Here is a 9844-nt window from a genome sequence, read left to right as displayed (position 1 = left end):
ATTTATTATCTTGGTCTCCGTAAATGTGGAAACCATTGAATATGTCTACCAATGCTCCTCAGTCGACCACAAAGCATTTAAAATAGCGTTTAGTGTTTTGACCAGCTGTGTATTTAGATGAAGCAAGGTCAGGAACCCAGCATGGTGGAGGATAATGACAGTTATCGTGCAAAAAGATCTGTCACTTTACTTTTGTAGCTTTCAATTCTATCAGAATCGTAGTTTGTAAATTCACATACCTTTGATGAAGTAAATGTTAGACAGTGTTTTTATGAATATATCCCCGTGAAAAACTTACTTAACAACAGTAAGATAATAAACTTCTGAGAAATTCAATCATGAAGGGTCTTATTTCATCAAAAAAGCTGAAGTTTGAAGGCCATTGAAAACAACGCTGATATAAATGAAAGCCAAATATATATGTAATCTTCAGCTCAACTGTCCATCATGTCTGTTAGATTATGATAGTTGCAGTTCAACTACAGTAAAAGCAGATAAAATTAAAACAATTATGCCCTTAAACTGTATGTCTTGAAAGAGCAGTTTCTTCTGGGCTTCTGGTTGTTAGAAGGCATCTCAGTTACCAGTACTTGTGATTCCGCGGTTATAGCTTGAACCATGTTTTGTGCATGCAACACTTAGATGAACCGTTGATTAGAAACATTGAAGAGATTTCAAAGCAATCTCTTGCAGTACTACCGTCTTCGTTCTTTAGACCAAAGTAGTTGAAAAGAATTATGTGGTGCCACAGGACTCTGCAGTAAATATCCACCATAAAGATCTTCACAATCCAGTCAACACCAGTGATCCCGGGAATTAGCTCTCTTTTGGTTTTTTCTTCCTTTCCACTTGGTCACTGAGCTGAAGTTACTCTCATCACCACATGTCAGTTCAATCAGTAAAACTAAAATATTCTTGGAGAATGGAACTAACTGACAAAATTAAAATATCCAACCTCTAGCATTGTAGGTATGCTGAGGGAATTGGGCAGGGTATTTATCTTCGTCAAACAGTATATTCCAATCTCTTGCATCACTAGAGATGTCCTTCTTCATCATCATCATCTCCTTACCAAGCTTCTAGTACTGGGTAAGTTTAGACCTGAGCTTAAACCACAGCTCCCACAGTCCTCCTTGGGTGACGGGTGTGTTACTACTCTCTCTGTTGTCTGCCAATTGAATCGGAAAGGTCGAGGTGATTTCATGTTAGTCTTTAAATCTCTATTGACAAAATGTGTAATACTCTAATCGTGAAATATCGTCAACTCACTACTAAAGCCCTTTGCATTGGATCAACTCAAACAAAATAACTTCAGGTCAGCCTACAAAATGTTCGAGTATTCACAAAGTGAGTGAAAATGTCTCGTATAGCGCTCGATTTTTCCTAACGATATTTTTTAACTTTCGGTAATGACGACCAAACGCATTGCGCGGCTTTTTATTTTTAAAATAATTATTTTTATCTAACAAAATTGCTAATTATTATCCCGTATACATTTTACTATTTTAAAATATGATATGAATAAATATTATAGGTTATAATTGTATAATTTTAAATTACTTTGTAAAATAACAAAATTTGAACAATTATGTATTTAAAATTTATAAAAAATTTTAAATACGGTAAATTGTTGTTCATTGATTTTCAAGAACTATTTTATGCATTGGAAATTTAATTTATAATATACTGCAATCAGACATTTTTGGGGTTTTAGATTTTTTTGTTAGCAAAGATTTATTTTAAAAATAAAAGCCGCGCGATGCGTTTGGTCGTCATTACCGAAAGTTTAAAAATATCGTTAGGAAAAATCGAGCGCTATACGAGACATTTTCATCCCACTTTGTGGATACTCAAACATTTTGTAGGCTGACCCGAAGTTATTTTGTTGGAGTTGATCCAATGCAAAGGGCTTTAGTAGTGAGTTGACGATATTTCACGATTAGAGTATTACACATTTTGTCAACAGAGATTTAAAGACTAACATGAAATCACCTCGACCTTTCCGATTCAATTGGCAGACAACAGAGAGAGTAGTAACACACCCGTCACCCAAGGAGGACTGTGGGAGCTGTGGTTTAAGTTCAGGTCTAAACTTACCCAGTACTAGAAGCTTGGTAAGGAGATGATGATGATGAAGAAGGACATCTCTAGTGATGCAAGAGATTGGAATATACTGTTTGACGAAGATAAATACCCTGCCCAATTTCCTCAGCATACCTACAATGCTAGTAAGGGGGGACAGAGGGCCCAAGTTGCGATATAAACCAGACAATATTGAAGATTTAGATTTAAATATTGAGCCCTTTGGCTAGAGAATACTTTCTTGAATATTTTCGATAGTTTTTAATATTGGTAATGTTAATGAATTGTAATTGATTGATATGTAATATTTAGGCCCGTGGCCAGTTTTCAATACCTACAATGCTAGAGGTTGGATATTTTAATTTTGTCAGTTAGTTCCATTCTCCAAGAATATTTTAGTTTTACTGATTGAACTGACATGTGGTGATGAGAGTAACTTCAGCTCAGTGACCAAGTGGAAAGGAAGAAAAAACCAAAAGAGAGCTAATTCCCGGGATCACTGGTGTTGACTGGATTGTGAAGATCTTTATGGTGGATATTTACTGCAGAGTCCTGTGGCACCACATAATTCTTTTCAACTACTTTGGTCTAAAGAACGAAGACGGTTTTAATACTTTCAACACTACTATATAACAAATAATTTGAGGTATGTGTAATGTTGAACGATAACGTGACAAGTGACATAGTGACATAGCACAGACCCGAGAAGTCCTGCTTCTCCTCTCCAGACCCGAGAAGTCCTGCTTCTCCTTCCCCTCTTCACAAATCTATTAAGGGAGTCAGACCCACAAGTTCTGAACCTTTCCGGTTGGTGATTAAGTTTGATTTTTTGATAGAAACAAACCTGTTCCAGACGTGTTCCAGCCTTCGTTTTTGGTACTACATACCTTAATAACTTCATCATGGTTGAAACAATCCCAAAACAAAACGTCAATAATGCTAACACTTCCTCTACCCCCCAGAAAAAAGCTAAGACCCCAACAATAGTTGCTGCTGGAATGCTACGACAACTAGACACCAACCTGCTGAAAGCTGTCCAAAGTTACTTTGCAATGGAGGCAGATAGTACTGGAAGTGGTGCATCTTGTACTGAAAGTGTCACAGGTATTTTAGGAGCTGCTAAAAATCTTAGTGGCTCTGGTTCTTCGGATTCTGAAATAACCTCTGACACTATCTGCTGCTTTAATGCCAGTGGGCAAATGTTATGTACCCTTTTATCTTTCGATGAGCATACCTATAAATTGTTACTACCAGCAGAACTGAAGTCTGATGCAACATATCTCTCTCCTGCTGAAAGGGTCAAACTACTTTCTCAGCTAACTTACTTCAAAGACCCTCAAAGCAACGAAATTGCTGAACTGGAGTGGATAGAACTGATCAGACCACAGATGTTAAGTGTCCTTTCTGACCATGGTATCACTCCTACTAATCAAGATACTGATCAGGATCTAAGACGCAGATTATATGGAAAGCAATCCTTTCAGAGCAGTCACGGTGCTGAGGATAAGGTGGCATTATTTGGTTTTACCCTTAGAGAACCTTTGGTCTGTTTGTCCACTAGCTCCTTCCCAAAGGAGGACTACACCTACAAAACTAAACTTACAACTAGCTTCGTCACTGAAAAAGTTGAATCTGCTAAGACTCAAAGCTTAACACCTAAGCATGATATGCTAGAGTCTGGCAAAAATAACTCTGTTGAACCAGGATCGAAAGAATCTCCACAAAGATACAGGATGGAATCAAGTGAAAGGGGCACTCTATCATCAACATCATCTAGCTCACTTGTACTTGAAGGCAGTACACCTGACATCAACGAGATGGATCAAGAAGATGGGGATGCATTCACACCTCCCAACATAACATTTAACAACACTTTTGACTACAGAATTGAATCTAGAGCTGAGGAGGGTATCAATGATACTGGTGGCTCATGTACAATCTGTAACCAAGATGTTAGCGCTGATCAGCTTCTTACATGCTATCTATGCAAACTTTCAGTTCATTACACCTGTTACAAGGTGAAACAAGTAACAGCTCACAAACAAAAGATGCGTACCCTGAGCCACACAAATTTCACAGCACTTGGAATCTCCCAGAACAACAAATGGTTTTGCAATGGCTGCAACTCTATTTCCTTTGATGATATCCTGGAAAAGATATCTCTACATACTCAGGAGAAATTCATAGATGCTGTTGAGAAAAAAGTTAAACTGGTGAATGATACTACCTCAAGTTCCCTTGAAGGAGATTTTGATATCTCCCAATTTTCACTCCCTGACTACCAAGATACGAAGTCACAGCAATCTGAACATGAGATTACCAATATTCAGCAACTCAAAGACTCCATCACAATGGAACTAAGAGCTGCGCTAAAAGAAGAAGTAAAAACGTTAATCTCCGCCATAACACTATCCCATAATCCAGCTCAGAGCAAGCCCTTCACAATGTCTGCAGAAAATGTATACAAACCACCTGCATCATATTCTGAAAAGGCAAGACCACCTCACTCTCATTTGAGCACCAACACTTTCATAGAACCCCCAGTGGTCAAAGAGCTTACAAAAAAATCAGCTAGTGCAGTGGGAAGCGACTATTTAGTTGATCCCAAGATGTCTGTTATCATAAAGCAAGTCACAAACAAAAAGGTGGTGTCAAATGATACCTCACTTAAATCAGAGTTTAACAAACTGTTTAAGCAAATGAAGATAAAGTACATTAAAAAGACAAGATATGGCAACATCATTCTTCAACTAAACTCTGAGGATGATATCAAACAAGTACTAAATGGATGGCAATCCCACTATTTTAAAGACACCAGTGCAAAAATAGGCACAGCGATATTCAGAATGACTGACCAGCATCTGACAAAGCATGTAGGCATCATAAGGCATGTCCCCATAAACATTGATATGGGCTCTATCTCTGATGGACTTAAAAATGCCAATTTGAATAGCACTCACGTAACTCGCTTGGGCAAATCATCAAACTCTGTTAAAGCCATCTTTAAGTCACATGAGGATCTTACACAAGCAATAAGCAAGGGATTCGGTCTTGAACACTTATGGCTAGAAGTTGCTCAATTCAAGTTCACCAAAAAACCAATGCAATGTCATGGCTGCAAAAGATTTGGACACCCTGTGAAATGGTGCCGCAGCAAAGCAGCATGTGGATTCTGTTCCTCAGAAAACCACACTGATAAAGAATGCCCGGAGAGAACCCATCCATCAAATTACTGCTGCCGCAACTGCAGAGGAAATCATACAGCCTTCTCAAACCAATGCCCACATTTCATAGAAAAAATGAATCTGATTAAACAAAGTAACCACCATGATTACTAAAAACAACGGAAGTCTTCATATCTGTCAAATAAATGTCAGTGGGCTATCAAACAGGTCTATTACAGCAATTGATAGATTCAACTTTAAGTTCAAAAATGACATTGTGGCTCTACAAGAAACTCTACTGGATAACTCCAGACCCCACTTAAATACCTTTCATAATCTGGATACATTTTCGGTAAACAATAGCAGAGGAGTGTCCACCAGTGTTTCCCCAGGCTTGTCCCACAACAAATCAGTGAACTTCAAGATACAACCACTGATGCACTCTGGGTCACTGTTAGGTACAATTCAACGGTAGTAATGATTGGTAATGTATATGTAAACCACTCCCTAACTTCTACAAACAACCTGAGCTCAGCACTTACCAACATCACAAAAGCTCTCCAATACTGCTCCAAGTTCAAAATCAAAGATGTAATAATAATTGGTGACTTCAACAGTAGGCACATCTCCTGGGGAGATATCATCACAACCGACCGTGGAAGACAGCTGGATTCATTCATCGCTCAGCATAATCTGACATGCATCACTCCGAACACCAATACATTCGTCTCCCATAATGGTGGGAGTATCATTGACCTTGCTTTGTTGAAGGGTAAAGTATGTAGGCTATACCAATCGTCCAGCATTGACAGTGAAAGTGAACTCTTCACAGGTGCTCCAAATAGAGGTCACTTACCAATCATCCACCAATTCTGTCATGCACAAACTGCTCAATCTGCATCTCCTCTTCTCTACTGGGACATTGATAAAACAGACTGGAATGCTTGGTGTGGATCACTTAACAGGGCCCTTCTCCTTGGCATAACAGGCAGGATCAACTCTTACAGAGACCCTCTAAAGCTGTGGCAAGACTTTAAAAACATTTTATCTGCGATTGGTAATGAATGGATTCCTCTCAAGAAAGTCAGTACCCACTCAAAACCTTTCTGGAACTCTCTCCTTACAGACCTTTCACGAACTCTTCAAGCTGCGCAGGAAACCATGAAAACCAGCTACAACCGCATAACGTCTCCCTCCACAAACAAGCAAAGGAGGAGTTTTCTAATACCTTGATATCCGAAAAAAACAAATGGATTCATCAGCAACTGGAAAATCTCAATGTTGCTCAGTCTCAAATATTCTGGAAAAATTATAAGAAGACATTGACCAACAAGCCTAACGAGTACATGGGAAACCTTATGGATGGTGGTATCCTCCACTCTGACAGAACTCAGAAAGAAAACATCTTGTACAAATCATTCTTCTCGGGTGAACACATGAATGGATACAGTTTTGATCATGTCTTTGAACAAGAAATCAATAGCTGCTATGACAACATTATATCGACTCAGTTCCCTACCGACCAATTAGATCCAATCATTAATGACCATCTGAATGGGAAAATAGGTCTAGAGGAAGTTACTTTAGCACTGAAGGCTCAAAATAGCAATGCCAAAAGTTTTGACACTGATAATCTCCACCCAAAATCCTGAAACATCTGCCTGTGTCAGCTCTTCAGATTCTAACAAAACTATATGACCTTGTCCTTGAGACTGGTGTATGGGTCTGGGAGGTATCCAATGTCACTTTCATCAAAAAGGATGGGAAGGATAACTACATGAACCCCTCTGCTTATAGACCAATATCGATATCATCATATGTTGGAAAGCTGCTAGAAAAGATCTTGGAACGAAGAATAAAGCTCCATTGCGAACTAGAGGGCTTACTCGACGAAGAGCAAGAAGGCTTTAGACCTCAAAGAAATACTGCAAGGTATCTTTATAAATTAGTAGCTACTCTAGATGAATGCAAAAGGAAAAAACTCACTACTTTCCTGCTATGCATCGATTTTAGCCAAAGCATTTGTAGTGTATGGGTGAAAGGCCTGATTTTCAAGCTCAGCAAATACCAAATACAAGGGAACATTTTGCGGATAATAAATAACTTCCTGTTATCCCGCAAAGTACGGCTGAGGGTTAACAACAGTCTCGGATTTCAACGCTCATGTGGATGGTTTGGGCTTCCCCAAGGCTCTGTCCTTGCACCCCTGCTATTTATCCTCTACATCTCGGATATGTTATGCAAGGACCAGCTCCCACTGGAATGCAGCCTCTAACTCAAGCCTCTTCAAATATGCTGATGATGGAAGCATAGCAGTCTCTCACATAGATCTATATGTGCTCATCGAATTATGCAGTTGATGTGCAAGTACCTTCATGTCTGGTGCAGTAAGTGGAAACTTATCCCAAACTGCGACAAAAACAAGACTGAGTGTATTATGATCACACCAACATCCTCATCTGCACCTGATGTCACAGCCTTTGGACCACTCATTATCGGCAATAGACCCATAACATATACATGTCAATCAACTGTTCTTGGACTGAGGATAGACGACAAACTTACGTTCAAGAGTCACGCAAAATTTAAATTGAAACAATGCTGGTTTGCCTGGTACAGGATCACTCAAAACTCCACCCGCCACAGAGGCCTGAATGCAAGCTCACTCAAAATGCTCTTCAAAACAGTAGTACTCACAAAACTTCTATATGCTGCCTCCAATATGGCCTAAAAGATAACCTAGATACTTTCAAAGACTTCTATGCCAGGGTCTCTTGAAAATAAGTGGATCCACTCACCATCCTCCCAAAGATTTGACATCTGTCGCGCTTGGAATTCCACCCCTTGAGATATCCTACAAGATGATCAACTATAAAATTCATAATAAAAGCACTTACAAGTGACCCATTTATGCAAGGACTCATCTTACAGCTAGAGGAGGCAAAGGCCCCATCGATATCAGCACCATATTGATGAGATACGTAAGTTCCTAACGTGGACAAGGGGGTCCAACGAGCTCAACAGAAGCAGAATAGACCTTCTGACTAGTGTCCACAACGGTGTTGTCAGCTATTCAAAAGACGAAATAACCCGCCTTTATGGACTTCACCTGGAATAAACATCTCCTACTGAACCCTAGAATAAATCCGGGTGAGATACTGGATAACATCGATGAGAGGAGCAAAAAGTTGTTTCCTCGCTATTCAAGCAGGAGCACAGGACACTAAAGTAATGTCTCTCTTGCATGGCCATGACATCACCTTCACAGCATTCAAGGCAAGGGTTGCCAACAACTGCGACCCGCAGTGTCCGAATTTGTCAGATGTTGGACAACAATTACCATCGAATCTTCTCTTGTCCACTGTACCGCTGTTCCTACAGAGAAACCATTCAAGAGCACTCACTAATGACCAACCATGCTGGTCTATCTTAAGAGATGGTAGTGATGGCAGCATCACTGCCTTCCGATCTTTAGCCACAGATCGCCATCGGTGAAACTATCATAGAATTGATACTTATACTTATAGTACTCCTTCACCTCCATCCCCTTCATGTCCTACATCTCCTTATGACATCACTCCCCTTCAGCCTCTACTACTCCTTTACTACTCCATCTACTGCCTCATCTCTGGACATCATTATCTTCTAGTTTAGTTGAGAATTCTCAACACCCACTTCCAAGTCGAGTACTCTCGACCCCACTTAGTCCACATACCTTGCAAACCTTACAGCAGGGTATTTGTAATGGTCCTAAGTCCCTAATACACACCACAGATGGTTCCTCTATACTCAACCGTAGGAGAAGAGAATTAGGTGACTGTATTTTGTTCTAATGTTGATATTAATATAAGGATGTTCTAGTTGTTACTCCTTTTGTTTAACGTTTTTATGGTACTCTCCTTAAATTATTTCAATGCAGTCACTCAGATGATTTTAAATCAGGACACTTAAATAAAGACACCTACTCTGCCCACAATAAGGGGCCATAATTTTTAAATTATGTAACAGTATAGAATTATTATTATTATTATTGTAGTACTGCAAGAGATTGCTTTGAAATCTCTTCAATGTTTCTAATCAACGGTTCATCTAAGTGTTGCATGCACAAAACATGGTTCAAGCTATAACCGCGGAATCACAAGTACTGGTAACTGAGATGCCTTCTAACAACCAGAAGCCCAGAAGAAACTGCTCTTTCAAGACATACTGTTTTAAGGGCATAATTGTTTTAATTTTATCTGCTTTTACTGTAGTTGAACTGCAACTATCATAATCTAACAGACATGATGGACAGTTGAGCTTGAAGATTACATATATATTTGGCTTTCATTTATATCAGCGTTGAACATTTGAACATTTTCAATGGCCTTCAAACTTCAGCTTTTTTGATGAAATAAGACCCTTCATGATTGAATTTCTCAGAAGTTTATTATCTTACTGTTGTTAAGTAAGTTTTTCACGGGGATATATTCATAAAAAACACTGTCTAACATTTACTTCATCAAAGGTATGTGTATTTACAAACTACGATTCTGATAGAATTGAAAGCTACAAAAGTAAAGTGACAGATATTATTGCACGATAACTGTCATTATCCT

General features: G+C 39.0%; 1 protein-coding gene and 1 long non-coding RNA gene across 2 annotated transcripts in view; one reads left to right on the top strand and one right to left on the bottom strand.

The window, feature by feature from the left end:
- Positions 1–398: 398 nt before the first annotated feature.
- On the bottom strand, positions 399–1477 carry LOC134819368 (uncharacterized). Its single transcript, XR_010160749.1, has 2 exons — positions 956–1477; positions 399–861 (listed from the first exon to the last, which is right to left on the bottom strand). It is a non-coding gene; the product is annotated as an uncharacterized LOC134819368 (long non-coding RNA).
- Positions 1478–2685: 1208 nt separating this feature from the next.
- The window catches only part of LOC134819366 (zinc finger TRAF-type-containing protein 1-B-like), a 102985-nt gene continuing 95826 nt past the window's right edge, over positions 2686–9844 (top strand). Inside the window, exons 1-2 of the transcript XR_010160748.1 lie at positions 2686–2728; positions 9754–9844. The exon at positions 9754–9844 is cut by the window's right edge and continues 305 nt beyond it. The gene's annotated coding sequence lies outside the window, so the exon portion shown is untranslated. The remainder of the gene's footprint in view (positions 2729–9753) is intronic.

Source organism: Bolinopsis microptera, chromosome 8 (assembly GCF_026151205.1).
Source record: "Bolinopsis microptera isolate Bmic1 chromosome 8, MBARI_Bmic_1.0, whole genome shotgun sequence".
NCBI classification, from domain to species: Eukaryota; Metazoa; Ctenophora; class Tentaculata; order Lobata; family Bolinopsidae; genus Bolinopsis; species Bolinopsis microptera.
Note: the sequence above shows the minus strand (reverse complement) of the source record. Positions and strands in the feature narration are given on the sequence as shown.